The 18,520-nt window shown below is 45.1% G+C and overlaps 1 protein-coding gene across 7 annotated transcripts in view; it reads left to right on the top strand.

Annotated features, from left to right (window-relative positions):
* Positions 1 to 18,520, top strand: part of Nmnat3 (nicotinamide nucleotide adenylyltransferase 3) — a 123,444-nt gene that overhangs the window by 35,349 nt on the left and 69,575 nt on the right. For 2 of the 7 annotated variants that reach the window (XM_035443885.1, XM_035443881.1), the window contains exon 2: positions 15,297 to 15,364. The exons of 4 other annotated variants lie outside the window; for them this stretch is intronic. The gene's annotated coding sequence lies outside the window, so the exon portion shown is untranslated. Of the gene's footprint in view, positions 1 to 14,775; positions 15,193 to 15,296; positions 15,365 to 18,520 lie in introns of those variants that run through there. One more of the 7 variants, XM_035443882.1, reaches the window with a different exon arrangement.

An 18,520-nucleotide genomic window follows, 5' to 3' on the forward strand; every position in this document is an offset into this window, starting at 1 on the left:
GTTCTTATCTTCATGACCCCAGGGCAGGGTGGCCCTCTGGGAATTCTTGGTATTTAGTTAGGTTGTTTTGTGGCCTTGTAAGGGAGTTATTGCTGCCAGCTAGGAAATTCCAGGGACTCTGGTCATTGTGACCTTGGTTAGGTTTCTAAGTCAGGTCTCCGTGTTCTTAGGGTGAGAGGTTTGTTTTGTTTTGTTTTGTTTAAGTCTCCTTATTTTATTTCTTTGTTAATTCTTAAGTCCTTCTCTACCTGCCTGGCTTGTCTCAGCTTTAATTGACGACAGCCATGAGGTTCTACCTGAGTCGGGGTGTGTGGACCTGGAAGCTCTGAGCAACCCAATGGCGATAGAGACCAAACACAGGCATCTTGTCATCTTCAGAGAGCTCTCAGTTCCATGTTGTTTCTTTATTAGCCATCTTTTCTGGTGTTTCTTAACCATCGTGCCAACACCGGTGAGGGAACCATCTTTCTTTGTTCTCTCTGGTAGCTGGCCCCTAACTCCTAACCTTCTGTCCTCACAAGTTACTCACACACCTCTATTTCTCAGTTGAAGCTCCTTTCTTTCCGAATAACTCTACTTGTGTCAAGTTGACACAAATAGACACAAGTTGACACAAGGGCCTATTCAGATGCTTAGGTCTACAGAGATGCAAATAAGAGGCACATTGCCCTGAGGCCATGGTAAACAGTAGTAGCATTGTTACTGGCATTAACAATACAATAGTGGACCGGAGCTTTCTGGTGCTCCATGTTTAGTGAGACCAAAGGCTGGATCTCAAAAATATTCCATAGCAGAAATATTTTGGTTCCCCACATGCTATGACAGACCTGACCATGTTTTTGAGAGGGCTGTGGAAGGACTTGAAACTTGGGGCTAGCAAATCCATTGAGTGTTGAAAGTTCAGTGGGCTGTTCTGTAGGAGCTTGAGAGATAAGAATGTTGATAGCTGTGCAGAAGATGGAGGCCTGGCTTGTGAAGTTTTGGGGGGAAATTTAAAGATTCTATCAGGGCCATTTGCTATTTTGAATAAAGAGCCTTGTCATTGCTGGTCAGCTGGGCCTGAAGAGTCAGCTATGATAAACAAGAGACCAGCACAATTGAAGTGAAATTTGCATTCCTGGGACAGTTGATGCTGATTAGCTGGAGCTAAGGAATTCGTGGTGATTAAGAAGAGAGCAGCAAGCAGCATCAGGTGAAATCTTCTGGGAAGTGTTTCCTCAGGGTTCGTACACAGAAACTATTCCAGAAGTGATCGAGGTTGTACCTTGTGCTGGCAGCCAAATTTGGTAGTGTAAGAGTCAGCTGGGTAGTGCTGGTTTTGAAGGCATGAAGGAGTCATGGAGAGCAGCTGCTGCTCAGCACTGTGTGCCAGGGCTAGAGTCCCTCAAGAGAGTCCAGGAAGAGGCTGTTGGTGAAAGTGCAGCCCAGGTACAGCAAGGGACCTTGGCAGTTTTGGAGATGCCAGTACGATGGGAAGACCACTAAGGACAGCAGCAGATGTGGAGTGGAGTCAGCCAGAGCCTAGAAGAGAAACTGTATTGCTGCAAGCAACAGAGCTGGAGATGTGACCCGAGGGCTTTGGAGGAACCCCAAAGATCACTGAGTGGATCCTAGGCCTCGGACAGTGAGCTGTTTACACATTTGGAGTTTGGTTTTGCTTTGTTCAGATTGTGACTATGCCCTGGTTCTTCCCTCTTGAAGTAGGAAATTATTTAATTTAATTTTGATTTTATAGGAGCCCACAGTTGAGAGACTTTAAACTTAAAAAGAGAGAGAGAAATTTTGAGGTTTTACAGAGAATTTAGATATTGAAAGAGACTGGATTTTTTTTTTTTTAAAGACAACCTTTAAAGTGTTTGACTTTGTAAGGCTGTGAGACATTTTAAGTTTGTAAAATGTTTTATATTGTGATATCTTTATTAATATGTAATCTTGGGGATGAATAAGAAAAGGAAAGGTTGTAGCTTAACAGTGATTCATTTGTGTGTCAAATTGACAGGGGGCCAATTGTGCTGGATAGTTTATGTCAACTTGACACAAGTAGAGTTATTCGGAAAGAAAGGAGCTTCAACTGAGAAAAAAATGCCTCCATAGATCCAGCTGTATGGGATTTTCTTAATTAGTGATTGATGGGGAAGGCCCAGCCCATTGTGGGTGGTGCTACCCTAGGCTGGTGGTCCTAGGTTCTATAAGAAAGAAGGTTGAGCAAGCCTCAGGGAGCAAGCCAGTAAGCCTCTGCTGCATCAGCTCCTGCCTCCAGGTTCCTGCCCTGTTTTGAGTTTCTGTTCTGGCTTCCTTCAGTGATGGAAGTGTAAGCCAAATAAACCCTTTGTTCCCCAGCTTGCTTGTTGGTCATGGTGTTTCACCACAGCAATAGTAATCTTAAGACAAGTAGGCTCTGAGGTGACTCACTGGGTAATGGTGCTGTCATTCATGGGGAATTGAGTCAGAACCTTAGAGACACAGAACCTTCCAGGTGAGGGAAGAGCCCCAGGGAATGGAAGGAAGCAAGCAACTCCAGGCCAGGTGTATCATGAAAAAGGGTCCAAGATGGTGGTATCATTTATTCAGGAAGCATTTATTAAACACATTCTGTGTACCACCTTGAAGGCCACAGATATAAAAATAGTAGGTTGGTCTCAGTTGCAAGAAGACAGCAAGAGACAGAGTGTCCACTTACCACGCCATGAGCAGAGCTGATGAAGGACAAAGCCATCACAGTGAAGGAGTGGCAGGTTGAGATGTGGGAAGTGGTGAGTGAGGGATGGCCAGCATCAGGACCTGGGCAGGGAAGGGGGCTGGCAGAGACATTGGGCCAGAAGGAGCACGTACAAGGACTAGACAGAGAGTGAGAAATGCCAGTGTCTCATAATGCACGTTTTTATGCTTGAAGCTGATTCAGGAACATGGTGGCCACCCACCTGCCAGTAAGTGATCTCTTAGGTACTTAGAGAATAATGGCTTCAGCTCACACAACCATTTTATGACTTCTGCTTTCAATCATTTTTTAGCTGAACAGTTTTTAAAATGATGATGTTTTCTAACAACACCCCCCCTTCTCTTTTTTCTGTGACCCACTGAGAGGTGTGAGATTGTTTTGCACTTGAATTTAAAAATAAAAAAGCATACCTGAGTCCCATTTCATCTACAAGACAACTTCTTAAGGACCAGTTCATCCCAACATGTATTTCTATAGGATGCAGTGGGAACAGAAAGTGACAGAGTGACACCAATCATTTGTGACATTTGTGAGACATCTGACATTCCTGGCTTCTGTCTTTTTCCTCAAATATTGACCTCCACCATTTTGGTAAAACAGGAGGAAGGTCCTTTCCAAGACACTCACTCTGTACTTTGAATCATTTTCAGTCCTAAAGACTTGCTGCCACTTTGTGAAGTGTATCCTGCCCAGTCTCTTGCCATCACATTCACCTTAGAGCTTGGAGAATCACATTGGCCTTAGAGCTTGGAGCATTCCAGCAAATACTTGTGCTCTGGGGAAAGCAAAGCTAGACTTAGTTCTACAGCACCCCCACCCTCCAGAGATGCTGGGAGGGCAGACACTGATTTCCCTCCCCTCTCCTAGGGAAAGAGGCTATGGGGTATCTTTATGCTCTTGCTTTTAAAGTTAAAATAGATTTACTTTGTTTTGGAAAGTTTTGTGATTTCACTTACATATGGTGTAGTTGGCAACCTGGGAGTAGAAGCAGCCAAGCCCCTCCTGGGCCAGTAGGTAGCTGAGAGGAGCAATTGCCACCCCTAGTTTGCTTTGTTCACTCCCAGCCAACAGACGCATGAAGAACTTGGCCAGGTCCAATCCTAGCTCATCTTATCATTCAACCTTAAGCAAATTGTCTCACAACTGTGGATCTCAGTGTTCTTTCTGTCAAGGTGGGGTAGCAGTGTCTAGTTGAAATGGTGTGCAAAGCAAGGGCAGAATGCTCCTTCTGTGGTTGGTAAAGACTTTGCCCAGATTACACACACATACTCTACAGCTTTTCTTCAAGACTCGGAATTGCTCCGCCCTTAGACACTGACAGCTAGGCCATACCAGCAAGTGTGGGCCACCTACATTCTGAAATTGGCCTTGGAGATGTACCTGACATCCTCAGGAACCTGGAGTCTCGTCATTTCTGATGGAAAAGCGGTTCAAAGCCACAGAGGGTCAGCTGCATTGTCTGCAGATAAAGTGCCTCATGTCACTAGCGTCTGCCCTCTTAACACCACAGATGTTAGGCTGACTGCCTCTCAAAACAGCCTCTGGGTTTTTAATTATTGGCATCAATGTATGTATAATCATTGGTGGAGTTTTTTTTAATCCATATTGTTTTTTAGTTAACACAGATTAACCCTAGTTAACCCTAGGAAAAGTTACTCTAGTTAACACTTAGAGTCAACATAGAAGCTATGTGGTGGGTGCCATTATTTAGTTTCTTACTTGCAAGTTTTTGTGTCTGAAGTCTTTTGTGCTCAGCAGGTGTTTGTATTCCATGCCTTCTGTGCAACTTCTCATTAGCAAAGTGAGAGGGATTTTTTTTTTTTTTTGAGAGCCATGTAGCCATTTCCTTGAATCCTGCTGTTGAGGGTACATCAGCCCTTCCCATCTGTATGTGGTTGTGAAACCTCTGGAGGGTTTTAGATGGATCTGTGTCACTTACAGCGATGTCAGCAGCTCCTGCTTCCAGGAGGAAGGGTAACGGAAAAGCATTGCCTTGGGTCCTCTTTAACCTTGTACCTCTCTCAATGTCCTACCTTCAGGGAGAGGATCTCCTGTGTTTGTCCCCAGGTGCCTGTCTCATTGGGATTCGTGTGGGGCTGTCTGCAGTGACACAGCCCTCAGATATACCCCCCCCACACACACACAGTCTGGAACTGAAGAGCTTGCTTTATGTAAGGCAATGTCACCGTGTGGTAGAAACCCCAGTGCTGAGCTAGTAGTCTCTCTGAATCTGCAGCTCTGATCTCACTAGCTTCTCAGACAACTCTGACCAAGGAACATCATGTCAGCTTCCTCTGCAACAAGACAGGTGGGGTTTGACTCAGACGTTAGCACTGTGAATGGAAGCACAAAATAAAACAGGACTGAACATTTTAATTCATCATGATTCATCCTTTAAGATGGAGTCACTTGCTGTACCATAGAAAAGCCGAACTCCCGATCCTGGGTGTCTGTGTGACAGTTTGTTTTAAATTCAGGAGATGAAAATCTTGACATTTCTATTAAGGAATCTTGAAGTGTCACTGCTGTTAAGTTTTGCGGCAAATCTTGGCAAAATATACTTTGAAGAATAAACAGTTCATCTTGTGTGGGAGAAAGAGGTGCTTGATTTCTTTTAGTAAGCAAAACCCAGTAATTTTATGAAATGCCATCTTAAGCAGTGTGTGTGGAGGGACTTATGGCTGTCAAGTAGCACAGTAGCTTGTGTTGCAGACAGGAGTCTTTATGTATCCTAAAGGGACTAGAATCATAGTTTTGTTTGTTTGTTTTGAAGTAGAGTCTTTCTATTATGTAGTCCTGGTTGGCCTAGAACTCTTGTATAGATCAGGCTAACCTTGAACTCACAGAGATCCACAGGCCTCTGCCATGATGGAGCTCAGTGTACTTTTCCTGGCAACAGCTATGGAAACCAAGAAGGCCACCTATGGTGGCAAACCCTGCAGGGACTGTTGGCTTACTAGGCTTCCTTCCTGGGGTGAGAGGACCTTCAGAGAGAAACTTCTCCATCATGGTCATGCATAAGTCCCTTCCACTCTGGTGAGGAATCACTGAGTTAGTAAATAGGGCTACTAGGATGCAGTCACTGGGAGATCTCCATTGCTTCCCAGGCTCCATGCCACACAAGGACCAGAAGGTTTATGTTTATACCATCTTTATCTTTCTGTTTCTTCAAGTATAGAGAAAGACCCCACCCTTCTGAGGTGATGTGTTCAAAGACTCCCAGGGGCCGCTTTAAAGGACACACAGCACATTGTGCTGCCCTCTAGAATGGGATTTGGCTTCCTTCTTAACCAAGCTCTTTCTGGGTGCTGTGGCCAGGACTGTTGTTCTTTGAGGAACAATAGCAAAAGCTATCATGGGTTTCTTCACAATTTCACAGAGGACATTTGTTGCCACTGTAGATCTCCACGTGGGATTGTTTTCAGATTTATTATTATTTATGTGTATTTGTGAGTATATGCCACATGTGTGCAGTTACCCACAGAGGACAGAAGAGGGCACTGGATCCCTTGGAGCTGCACTTACATGCAGTTATAAGAAGCTTAGAGTAGGGTCTGGAAGAGGAGCAAGGGCTCTTAACCTTCTCTCCTGCCCAGGAATTGTTTGGGTATGTGTGTTGAGAGGAGAAAATACGTGTTCTTGTGTATGAAATGTTGATGTGAGTGGGGTTGCACGTGCCATGGCACACATTTGGAGGTCAGAGAACAACCTCATGTGTTAGTCCTCACTGTCCACTTTGTTTAAGGCAGGGTCTCATTCACCTCTGTGGATGCCTGGCTAGCTGGCACGTGACTTCTGGACATTCTCCTGTCTCTGCCTCTCATCTCGCCATAGGTGTGATGGGAATACAGACGCACACCACAGGTACTCTATTCACCAGGCTGTCTCCCCAGCTCACGATGGTTTTTGTTGTTGTTTTGCTTTGTTTTTTCTTTCTTTATTGAGAATTTTCACTTTATCAGAAAAAGGAAGTACCTTATAGCTTTAGCTTCCCAGCTGCCAGCCAGCATCACTCCACTTGTACATGGCAGCCATTTCTCAGTAAAGTACAGGGAACTTGAGCATAAGCATCATGGTGCTATAAAAGTCAGACTTATCAAGCAGATGGCTCCTGAGTGATTAGTGGGCAGGTAGCATGTATAGGAAGGCTAGTCTGGACTAGAGGATGCTTCATGTTTTGGGTAGATTGGAGCAGAGTGGAAAAGAATGGCATATTTCACCATGCTTCACAGAACATCATAAAATAGAAACCTTTAAAAGTGTGTGAAGAAATCTCATTTCAGTTTGAAATGGCATGGCTATAGCCCAAGCGAGTTTACCCTCTTGCCTTCTCCCTACAAGCCTGATCCTTCTGTAGCAGCAGTGGCTTACTGGACATTGGATATATTCCTACCTAGTGAATTCATAAATGTGTATAGATGTATATACACTGTGTATCATTCCCGTCGATTACACTAACATAGATTGCTTTAACATGAGCAATGCTATAATTCTGACTCTAACTTGCATTTCTTCATCTAATATTTACTCATTAATAATCTGCCATATCGATATATATATAAAATCATACCACTGTTGTTAACAGCTATATAAAACTCTGTGGAGTTTAACCAGTCCTCTCCTGGCAGACATACAAGTTTCTGACTTTTGTTATTGCAGACAAACCTTCAGAGGATAGCCTGCTGACGTAATCTTGTAGCTTGTTGGTCATGTTTATTAATAATTACACTTCATTTGTTTGAAGATGTGCTTCCTACATAGATGCCCCTTGCACCCACCCCTACACACACACACACACACACACACACACACACAGCTGCACTGTGAGGTTCATTTGTGGGAAGTGTCTTTACTCTTTGGTGTCTTCTGCCCACTTCACATTTACCTGTTCAGATGTTAGTTTAAGAACCCTTCCTTTGTGAGCACACCCAGAGCTAGGAGGTAGGAGAGATGAATATATTCATCTCTCTTGTAGTCCATTTGCTGGAGGCTGAATTCTCTTAAAAAACCAAGGAGGGCCTGAGGACATGTGACACAAGCATGAGGCTCTGATTCCAGACCCTCAGCACCCATATGAAAAAGCCAGACATGGTCATGCATTTCTAGTGCTAGCACAGGAAGGTCAGAGAGAGGTGGACCCCTAAAGGTAGGGGAGGAGATAGGTGACCCCTAAAGCTTAGGGCAGAGATAAACACACCCTTAAAGCCAAGGGTAGAGATAGGAGACCCCTAAAGCTTGCTGGCTATGTAGTCCAGCTAATCAATAAGTACTAGGTTCAGTGAAAGACCCTGTGTCAGAAGACAAATAGAAAGCCACCAAGGGAGATTCCTGACATGATCTCTGGCCTCACATGCACCCACAGACATGTGTAAGTTTCCTGCGAATGACAACATGTCCTGATGAGCAGGAGGATGCAGTGTCATGAGACTCAGGAAGTAAACAACTCACAAGTCTCAAGAAGTTCCTGAAACAAGGTTCACAAAGCCCCTGCCCAAGACTATGTAAGTGTAAACATTACTGTGAGAGGAGACTAACACATCTAGTTGCCTGTAAGTTTTGCAGAAAGCTCCATGGTAACAGTGTCACTGAGAAGTCACCCATGTTGGAATGGGCTCTTCAGTGATCCTGCTACCCCTGAGTCATTCAGACTCCTATAAGTGACCCCTTACCCCTACTTCTCTAAGTAATACCAATAAAACCCCTCAGTTCACCAAGTTGGACTTTAGTGAAATGGTCACTTTGTTTTATCAGCAGTGCTCTATCTGGAGTGAATAGATGTTTGTTCATAACTTCTGATAACACAGTCATACAGCAGCAACACGTGTGTACATGTGCACTCACATGCATATACACACATGTGATCACTGAGGAGTCATGCAGTGTTGAGGATAGCTGTTGTACAAAATGGCATTCTTCCTACAAACACCTCTGGGACATACAAGTTTCTGATAGCTGCTACAACAAATGACCACAAAACCCAGAAATGTACATTTTTACTCACAGTTCTGGAGGCCAGAAGTCAAAATTGGGACCCACAGAACAAAATGTGTCACGGTGGGGACACATCCTCATGGGAAGTACCAAGGGGAGTCTGTTCTTTGTCCATTTCAGCCTTGGTGGCTTCCAATAGTCTGCAATGATCAGGGATGTCTAGAGGAAGAGTACCATAGAATGGACATATATTGTAAGAGAGAATTTATTAGATTGGCTTATAGTCCAGCCTTGACCTTTTACACACTGGAAAAGCTGGAACCCATAGCTGCTCAGTCCATGCAGCTAGATGCCCCTGAAATCCCAGTCTGACCCAGAGACCTGGAAGATTTCTAGAGAGGCCTGGTCTTCAGTACACATTGGAAGGCTACAGACGCGGAGCCTGATGTCAGGAGAGGGTGGTTGCAGCAGCAACAGCAGAGGGATAGATGCACTCACCAGCAAGAAGCCAAAGCTAACAGGCTCACACTACTTTTTTCCTTGGACCCTTTATGTCCAGCCCCTCCCCCTACCGTCCCAAGTTAAATGGCATTGCCTATTCTGAGGGAAGAAGATCTTACCCTATCAGCAAATCATTTTTGGAAGCCTTCTCACGGACATGCAGACGTGTCTCTTAGCTGATCCCACATTCCATCAAGTTGTCAACTGAGATTAACTGTCACACATCCCTTAGTTTGTGACCTTGTCACTGCTGTCCTCAGTACCAGCCTTCCCCAGTTGTCCCTGTTTCTTCACTTCGCCTCCTGTCTGTATGTGTCAAATCCCCTTTTCTCTCCTCTTATAGGGGACACGTAGCACCCCCATCCCAATAGCCTCAATTGATATCTGCAAATACTTTTTTTTTTTTAAACAAGGTAATGTTTAGTCTGGGGTCTGGAATATGGTATCTTTGGGGGATGTTATTCTGTGTGGGGCTTTGTGTATCAGTTTCTGCTATGTGTTAAGTTATGACAGGGACATAACAGGGACATATGACAGGGAATTCCCTTCCAATCCTTTAGAAGAATGCATGCCCATTCACAGAGAAGCCAGGTGTTCTGCTTTGTACACTGAAAAGCTGGCCTCAGAGGTGAAGTGTCAAAATCAGGGTCAGACAAAATTTCTGGCTGACATGCTCGAACCAGAGAGTGCTGACATGAGCAGTGTGCACACCTCAGCACACGGCCTGTCTACTCTTTAATTAGGGCTGCTTAGCTCTGTGCCCTCTGTGTACAGGTTGAAAGGAAGTTGAGAAGCCCCCCCCCCTTTTTTTTTTCTTAAAGAACAAACTACACTCAAACAATGAGGTAGTTTTCAGACTATCCAGATGGACACTCGGGTGTTCGCTGTTGTTAAAAAACAATGGATATACTGGACAATAGCGAGGGCAGAAGGCCAGGAGAAGCGCATGCCTGCCGGGCAGATCACACCATTAAAACACAGGATGAACTTGTGTGCACACATGGCTTGACAGTGCTCAGCGTCTGTACCTTCTGACTCTCATCCTCCCCAGGAAAGGCCTGTTACAGCTTTTGAATTGGCCCTGCCCTGGTCACATGAAAGCTAATGTCTGATGCTTCGATTTCGTAATTTCACAGCGGACCCACATGCTCCTAAACTGTGGAGCTCAGCATACTGCGTGCATTCTAGGATTTGGTCCAAATGGCTCCAACTACTGCCTATTTCAGCAGAACTCCCTTTGGCCATGGCTTGTTAATACATTATAGAGACATTAGGACAGCAGTTTGGGGGTGTGTACAGGCAGTTGCAGAACACATTTCCCTGAAGAACTGTCTAGCCAGATAGGAGTGGTCTGAGGGATAGAGGTAGAGATATTACTGGCCATTTAAGTTCAGAGGCTGCAGCACACAGGGACCCCTATATTTGTCAAGAGCTTTGATTGTAAGACTAACCTTCAGGGATACTATATCATCTTCGAGAAGTTTGTAGAGGGCTGGAGGACTTGCTCTAAGACATGGGTCTTGAGAATGATCACATCTGCCTATCAAAGGGCACACACCATTGTGCTCATGAGAAATAAGAGCCTTCCTTCACCTAGGGACTGTTGGCATCAAGTGAAGGTTTGTAATCTCAATGAGGTCAGGGCATGCTCTGCAAGCATTGCTAGTGAGTCCCAAAGAATAACTGAAGAAGGAGCTAAATTGGTCTGTTTCCGGCTACAGTCGTGACTGAACTGCCCACTAGTCAGGTCGCATTTCCACACAACACAACAATTATGCACGCCATTAAATAAATGTCGGATGAACACAGTTAAAATTGTTAATTAATCACAGCCCCAAACCTGGCTCAGGTCTCTGATTTCATAGATCATTGCTTGGATTTGCAGCTGTCTGCTCATCACCATGGCAGTCTGTTTAGTGCTCCATAAAGAGAAGGTAGGCTGCTGGGCTTCTCATTTCTGGAGGAACTGATGTTGCAGAAGGCTGGAGAGAATGGCTGTGTACCTGGTCGTGTGTCCCCAGCAAAGCTCTCAAGCGAACACCTGTGGTTGAGTGTCAGGCTTTTGCCTGCTTCTCTGCCACTGAGTGTGATGCTCTGTTCTGCCCTTGTAGAGAGTCTGGCTGAGTTCCTACCTCCCTGGTAGTTTGAGGTCCTCATAGTGTCCTCTTGTGGCCTTGAAAAAATTGGCAGCACTGACAGCTTGTTTTATATTGAGGCAAGCAAAAGAATGAAAAAACTAAAACAGAAATGTTCTTTTTAGAATCTTTGTGTGTGTGTTATGTATAGTGTATGTGCATATATGATTAATGTGTATATATGTGATGTGTATATATGATATGATGTATAGTGTGTATATATAGATGATGTGTATGAGATATATAGTGTGTATGTGTGTATATGATGTGTGTTATATATAGTGTGCATGTGATGTGTGTTATATGTAGTGTGTATGTGTACATGACGTGTATTATTTATAGTATATATCTGTATATGATATGTGTGTTATATATATTGTGTATGCATATGTGTTGTGTGTTATGTATAGTGTATAAGTGTATATGATGTATGTGTAAGTGTGGGTATTCTCATGCCACAGAACATATGTGGACGTTAGAGGGCCTCACTGTCCACTTTGAGCCAGTGTGCTTTGGTTACAGCTATGTATAGCACACTAGTTGGCCTAGAAGTGTCTAGGCGTTCTCCTGATTTCCCCCTCCCATCTCTCTGCACGAGTACTGGGATTATAGACCCACACTTGGGGTCTGGCTTGTAGGTGGGTTCTGCAGATTTGAATGCAAGTCCCAATGCTAGTGCAGCAAGCGCTTTGCTCACCGAACAATCTCCACACCCCCTCTTATTTAGAATTCTTATATTTCATTTTAAAGCTTGTCTGAAAATAACCAGCCTAAGAGGATTTGAGATCATGTAGGAAAGACAGCTGTCATGCCATATCCCTTGGCAGGTTTTGTTTCTTCATTGCCAGAATCTTCCTTCCTTAAAACAAAAAGAAGCCTAGCTGACCTGTGAGCTCATAGGACAGACATGGCCACCAATGCCTTTTGTTTGGCCCCATGCTGTGGCCTGGATCCCACTAGCCACCTATTGCTATAACTGTTGGAAGTGTTTGAGATCCTACAATCAAGCACAACTCTGATTGCCCTGTCTCCTCTCTAGGCTCCGGTTTCCCTAGTCACCTTGCATGGACAGCTGGGCCACTCTTGTGTACACAGTCTCTCTCTTTCTGTCAGGAGTAAAATAATTGTGTGACATATGGAGCAAGTGTGGTCACGGCCTCAGAAGTCTTTCCTGACAGTCCTCCTCAGTTGTCTTTCATGGGTCATTGGGGCAGTCCACAATTTATCTCTGTGTTTCTCAGGAATGGTAAAGGGCTAGGAGTTCACCCTCCTTACAAATTACTAAATTGGCATATGGCAGCCTCATGAATACTGGAAGAAGACATAGGAATCCTGGCCAGAAGCAAAGGACAATGCAGCTGCAGTGACAGCTGGGTAACAGGATTTTCTTGTGCCACTACCTTTGGCTGCAGTTCCTTGGGGTGAAGGGAAGGTCGAGTGATATCTTCCATAAGCTGTTGATTTGGTTACAAAAGAGGAGCCCTGTGCTAGCTAGTTTATGTCAGCTTGACACAAGCTAAAGTCATCTGAGATGGGACCTGAATTAAGAAAATGCCTCCAATAAGATTAGGCTATAGGGCATTTTCTTAATTGGTGATTGATGTGGGGGAGCACAGCCCATTGTGGGTAATGAAGTCCATTGGTTGGTGGTCCTGGCTTCTATGAGAAAGCAGGCTGAGCAAGCCAGTAAGCAGCTTCTGCATCAGCTCCTGCTTCCAGGTTCCTGCCCTGACTTCCCTCAGTGATGGACTGTTACCTGCAAGAATAAGCCAGATAATCCCTTTCCTCCCCAAGTTGCTTTGGTCATGGTGTTTCATCACAGCAATAGTAACCCTAGCTAAGACAAGCCCTATGCTTAGGGAGTCCAGATATTCTGAGTGATGAACCTTCCTGTCCCTTTGTTCTAAAGATAGGCTTCCCCTTTATTACACCATTCAGTACCACACCGGCTTCTGTCGAAAGAAGATGACAATATCTCCACTTCCAAGGCTGTTGTTCTCTGCACAATGTCCTTGAGATACTAATCCAGACCAGTGAGCATTTGATGCTTTGCTTATAAGATCAGCAGAAGTACAAGTGGTCTCTGGAAAATTGGCCCTCAGTGCTGGCCTGTCTGAACTCATCCATCCAGTCTTAGTCCATACATGCTGTGGACTAAGACAACTGTCTTTCCTACATGATCTCCTTTGCCTCTCTGTTGCTGTGATAAAACACTGACCAAAAGCAACTAGTGGAAGAAAGTGTTTGGCTTACACGTCTAGGTTATAGCCTGTCACTGAGGGAAGTTGGGCAGCAACTCAAACGGGGACTGGAACAAAAACCAAAAGGAATGCTGCTTACTGGCTCACTCCCTGGCTCACGCTTAGCTAGGTTTCTTACCCAGCCCAGAACCCTCTGCCTAGGGATGGTGCCATTCACAGTGGACTGGGTCATCAGTCAAGGTAATCTCTCACAGACATGGCCACAGGCCAGGCTGATCTGAGCAATCCTTCATCTGAGACTTCCTCAGATGTCTCTAGGCTGTGTCAAGTTGACAGCTGAAGCTGACTAGGACATGTCTTACACCTTCTCCAAGCATGCCCTGTGTTTAGATCTGGGGGATAAGAATCAAACACGTTCTCTGCCCTCAAGGAGTATACTGTCCAGTGGATAGAGAGTAAAGTGTTATGGGGTTGGCTTTAAGAGGAAGGATTCAAAAGGCTTAAGACCACCTCTGCCTGGAAGGAATAGACCTTAGGAGGCTCCTAGAGGAGATGGGCCCCCAATGCTGTGGCTATTATGTTAGTTTGAACATAAGAGAGTAAGCCCAGTGATCAAGGTGGCTAGTAAGCAGATAGAGTGTCAAGGCAAGGGAAAAGTACAGATGACTTCCAGTTCCAGCTTGGGTACTAGCTGGCCAAGGTGCCATCCCCTCCTGTCATGAAATGGCTACTACATTTTTCTGCCATACAGAGGAAACCCCAGAGCTGTATCAGTGTGGGGCTTCTTTCTTAATAGTAAATATGGTTTTGCAGAGCAGAGGCCCTATGCACAGACTTCAAGTTAGACATGGGTATAGGCAGGAGGGGGACAGAGACTCTGCTAAGACCTTTTGTTGAGACTAGGAATCAAGGTCCTAGGATGGGGTCACCCAAGCAGTGACCCATTTATAAAATTAGAACAAAGTGTAGGTTCAGAAGGCAGTTGGCCCTCTGCTTAGAATGGAGGAACACTATAGGGGTAACACAAACTGGACAAGACAACGGGGTGTGCCCTGTGTTGAAAGTGAGAATAGAGACAGGAGGATGGTACCTAAGCTTGGGGCTCTGCTGTTTTGATTGGGGGGGGCATTTCTTCCTTGTGGCTTCTACCTGTTCCAGCCTAGACCCTTCCACAAAGAGCTTTTGTTCCCAGGCTCCCATTGCATCTGCTTTTAATCCTTTTCTTCAGAGAACAAAGCAACTTTTCTTTCCATTATGTACTAGAGCCCAAGAGATCACTGCCCTAGGGATTCAGTGTGCCAGGCAAGAGAAGGATGGCATTTTCACAATGTAGCACACACCTTGTGTCACCTTTATGAGGCCAGAAGAGGAAGATGACTTCCAGGTAGGCCACCAAGAGACACTGACCAGGAGGAATGCCAAAGAAGAGACATTCAGCAGAGGAAGGGGCTTGAATAGGAGCCCGTGAAGCAGGCATAATCAAAAGCAATGTTAGGTGATCACAGCTTGGTAAGGACATGGAGGACATGCAGGCAACAAGGCGTTGCTCAGAGACAAGTGGGACGGAAATCTCCAAAAGCCTGAAGCCAAATGGAAGATGTGGCCTGTCAAATGAGTCTCGGTGAGACTATACCACTGGGTGGACATAAGGGCCAGGGTTCCATACCCCAAGCACATGGCCAACACTCAAGTTCATCATGTCTGTGTGAGTAATTGAGCCTACGCTTCAGGACTGGGTCATCTGCTTAGCATATTGGACTAGTGCCTAATCCATAGCAAGTGGTGATTTCAGTTTCTGTCACCTAACAGGTGTGGAAGGCTTCTCTGGAAAGAGACCGTCTAGTTTATATTGTCTGCTCCTCTCTGGGAACAGCTTTGTAAGTATTGGGACCCCACTTTCCATGTCTGTCTCATGAGCTCTTACCCATGCTGACACTGTGTCATTGCCCTGTTCCTTGCCTTCCCTGAGAGGACGTGGTTACCTCTATTCCTTGAGGTGGCCTTCTGAGGACAGGCCATACTCCTTGTTTGCTTTGCTTTTGCTAGGGTGGTGGACTGGGGTAACCAGAGTTTGTTGTTTTCTCTTGTTAGCTATCAAAAACCCTTTTGGTGGTAGCGCACACCTTTAATCCCAGCACTCAGGAGGCAAAGGCAGGAGGATCTCTGTGAATTTGAGGCCAACCTGGGCTCCAGATCTACAGAGCAAGTTTAAGTCCAGGACAGGCTCCAAAGCTACACAGAGAAACCCTGTCCAAAAACAAAACTACAACAACAAAAACCCAACAACAAATGAACAAAAAACTCTGCTAGAGTAAGGTAATGAACTCCTAAAATGGTTTCTGTAGGGATACCTGAAGACTGGCTGCATCATTGTGGTGACAGATGGCAAGATGTGGGGCTCAGGGGATGGCTCAGTCAGTAAAGCATTTCCCAGGCAAGCAGAGTTTGATTTCCGAAACCTACAGAAGAAGCCAGGTTTGGAGGCATATGTGTGTCATGCCAGTTCTGGTAAATAGAGACGGGCAGATCTCTGGGACTGACTGGCTAGCCAGCCTAGCCTACTTGTCAAGCTTTAGGCCAGTTAGAGAACATACCTCAAAAAAAAAAAAAAAAAAAAAAAGGTAGATTGTACCTGAGTGTGGTCTGAATGAGAATAGCCCCCATTGGCTCATATATTTACATGCCTGGTCCCTAGTCAGTGGAACTGTTTGGGAAAGGATTGGGAAGTGAGGCCTTGTTGGAGGTGTGTCACTGGGGTTGGGCTTTTGCCATGCCATTCCCAGTCACTTTTTCTCTCTCTGCTTCCAACTTGTGGATCAAATGGAAGCTCTCAGCCACTGCTTTGGTGCCATGTCTACCTGCTGTTGTCATGCTTCCTGCCATGATGATCATGGAAGCACATTCTGAAACTATAAGCAAGCCCCCAATTAAATATTTCCTTTTGTAAGTTGCCTTGATCCCAGTGACTCCTCACAGCAAAGAAAAGTAACTAAAACACTGAGGAATGACACCTGAGATTATACTCTGACCTCCACGTGCACACACAAACACACACACACACACACACACACACACACACACACACACACACACACACACACACACGGGGGGGGGGGGAAGGGGAGGAAGGAGAGAGAATTAGGAGATGTCATAGCAAGCTGGTAGGTTTTGATCATGCACAACTAGCAGAGTAGTTGAATCCTTTTCAGACTGAGGGTACAAACAGCCAGAACAGGTTTGGAATTTCTAAACACAGAGAAAGGGAAAGAATTTTCTGGAGAACCTTCTGTGAGCCAGGCTTTCTACTAACTGTTCATCATGGTCACTGCTGACAACCCTGGAGATGATTTTATGTCTGTGATTATCTCTGCTTGTGGGTCACCAAGGCTTGGGATGACTGAACCTACTGTAGTAAAAGTACAGGGTAGTCAGATGTCTCCAGCCCTCCACTAGGACATCTTTTCTTGCTCATTTTAATAGCATGGAGTCCATGGAAGTGACATGTGCCAATTTGTAACCAAGGTACAGTTCCTGGTAAGGGACCTCCTGGAGCCCTCTTTGTCAACTAGTGGCTGGCTCTATTCGAGGAGGTGGTTGAGCTCTTGTTTTGAGTCCTGGTTTGAGGAATAAATATGCACAGAGTGGATGTCTCAGTTGGGGTTTCTATTGCTGTGACGAAACACCATGACCATAAAGCAAGTTGTCGAGGAAAGGGTTTTATTTGGCTTACATTTCGATATTGCTGTTCATCATTGGAGAAAGTTGGGACAGGAACTCGAACAGGGCAGGATCTTGGAGGCAGGAACTGGTGCAGAGGCCATGGAGAGGAGCTGCTTACTGGCTTGCTTCCCTGACTTGTTCAGCCTGCTTTCTTATAGAATGCAGGACCATCCACCAGGGGCTGGGCCTTCCCCCATTGATCACTAATTGAGAAAATGCCTTACAGCTGGATCTCATGGAGGCATTTCCTCAACTGAAGCTCCTTCCCCTGATGACTTTGGTTTGTGTCAAGTTGGCACACAAAACTAGCCAGAACAGTAGAGTTCTAAGCTGCATGGAGTGAGTGTGTAAAACTCACAAGAAGCAAACTTGATCTTAAAATTGGGGGATGTTAATGCTGCCTACCTGTCTTCTTAGTGGACAGTCATTCAAAGTAACTCAACTAGGAAATTTTTCATTTGCGTCCTATCTGTCTGGCTTGTTACCAAGTTAGTATGGACCTGTAGGCATCTGTAAATAGTCAAGACCAGAGCTGTCAATCCTGGTGTCATTTGTACAAATGTGGTGATGCGCAGGTAAAAAGGCATGTGGGGTTGGAGCTTTGGAGGCAGATTTCTCACCCCACCCCCACCCCAGTTGATGGTAACCTCTGTGTGGCCTCCTATCAAACACAACTGCTGCCCACAGGCTCTGGTGGCTAGGAGATTTTGGCTGGAGCTTGTGGACAGCTGAACCCTCCAAACATTGCTAAAAACTTCATAGTCTCTGATGTCTGGAAATAGCCCAAGTAACTTGAGGTTTTGCTCACTTGTAAATGTTTGAGTATCGTGTCCACAAATTGCAAATTGAGTAACTCAATTCTGAGTCACAGCTGTTATTTGGAAAAGACCCATCTAGGAGCACAAGCTCCTCGCAAAATGATTGTGCTTCGTTTTTGTCAAGTACCAGGAAATGATTAAACCGCCAAGCCATATGGCAAATGCCCACTCGAAGCAGAGTGCAACAGCACTGTGTAATGAGTCTGCTCGGGGGGAGTAGATGGGGCAGCGTCTGGCTTCTGTGATGTACACAGGAGCAGACTTGCCTTTGCACAGTTCAGGTTCCCACAGTCCTGAGTAAGGACTTTTCCATCCATGAAAAATTCATACAAAAAATTAAGTTACAGTAGAGTAACTCCCCCGCCCCAGGTGTATTTTTCTTTTTAAATGATATGCACTGGAGTCACTACATATAAAATGAATTTAACTGAGGCCACAGAAACTTACAAAAATTTTATCTTTTCATTTCTGTTTATGCTACTTAGATAAACATTC

The sequence above is a fragment of the Cricetulus griseus genome, chromosome 4 (assembly GCF_003668045.3).
Source record: "Cricetulus griseus strain 17A/GY chromosome 4, alternate assembly CriGri-PICRH-1.0, whole genome shotgun sequence".
In the NCBI taxonomy this organism is placed as follows: Eukaryota; Metazoa; Chordata; class Mammalia; order Rodentia; family Cricetidae; genus Cricetulus; species Cricetulus griseus.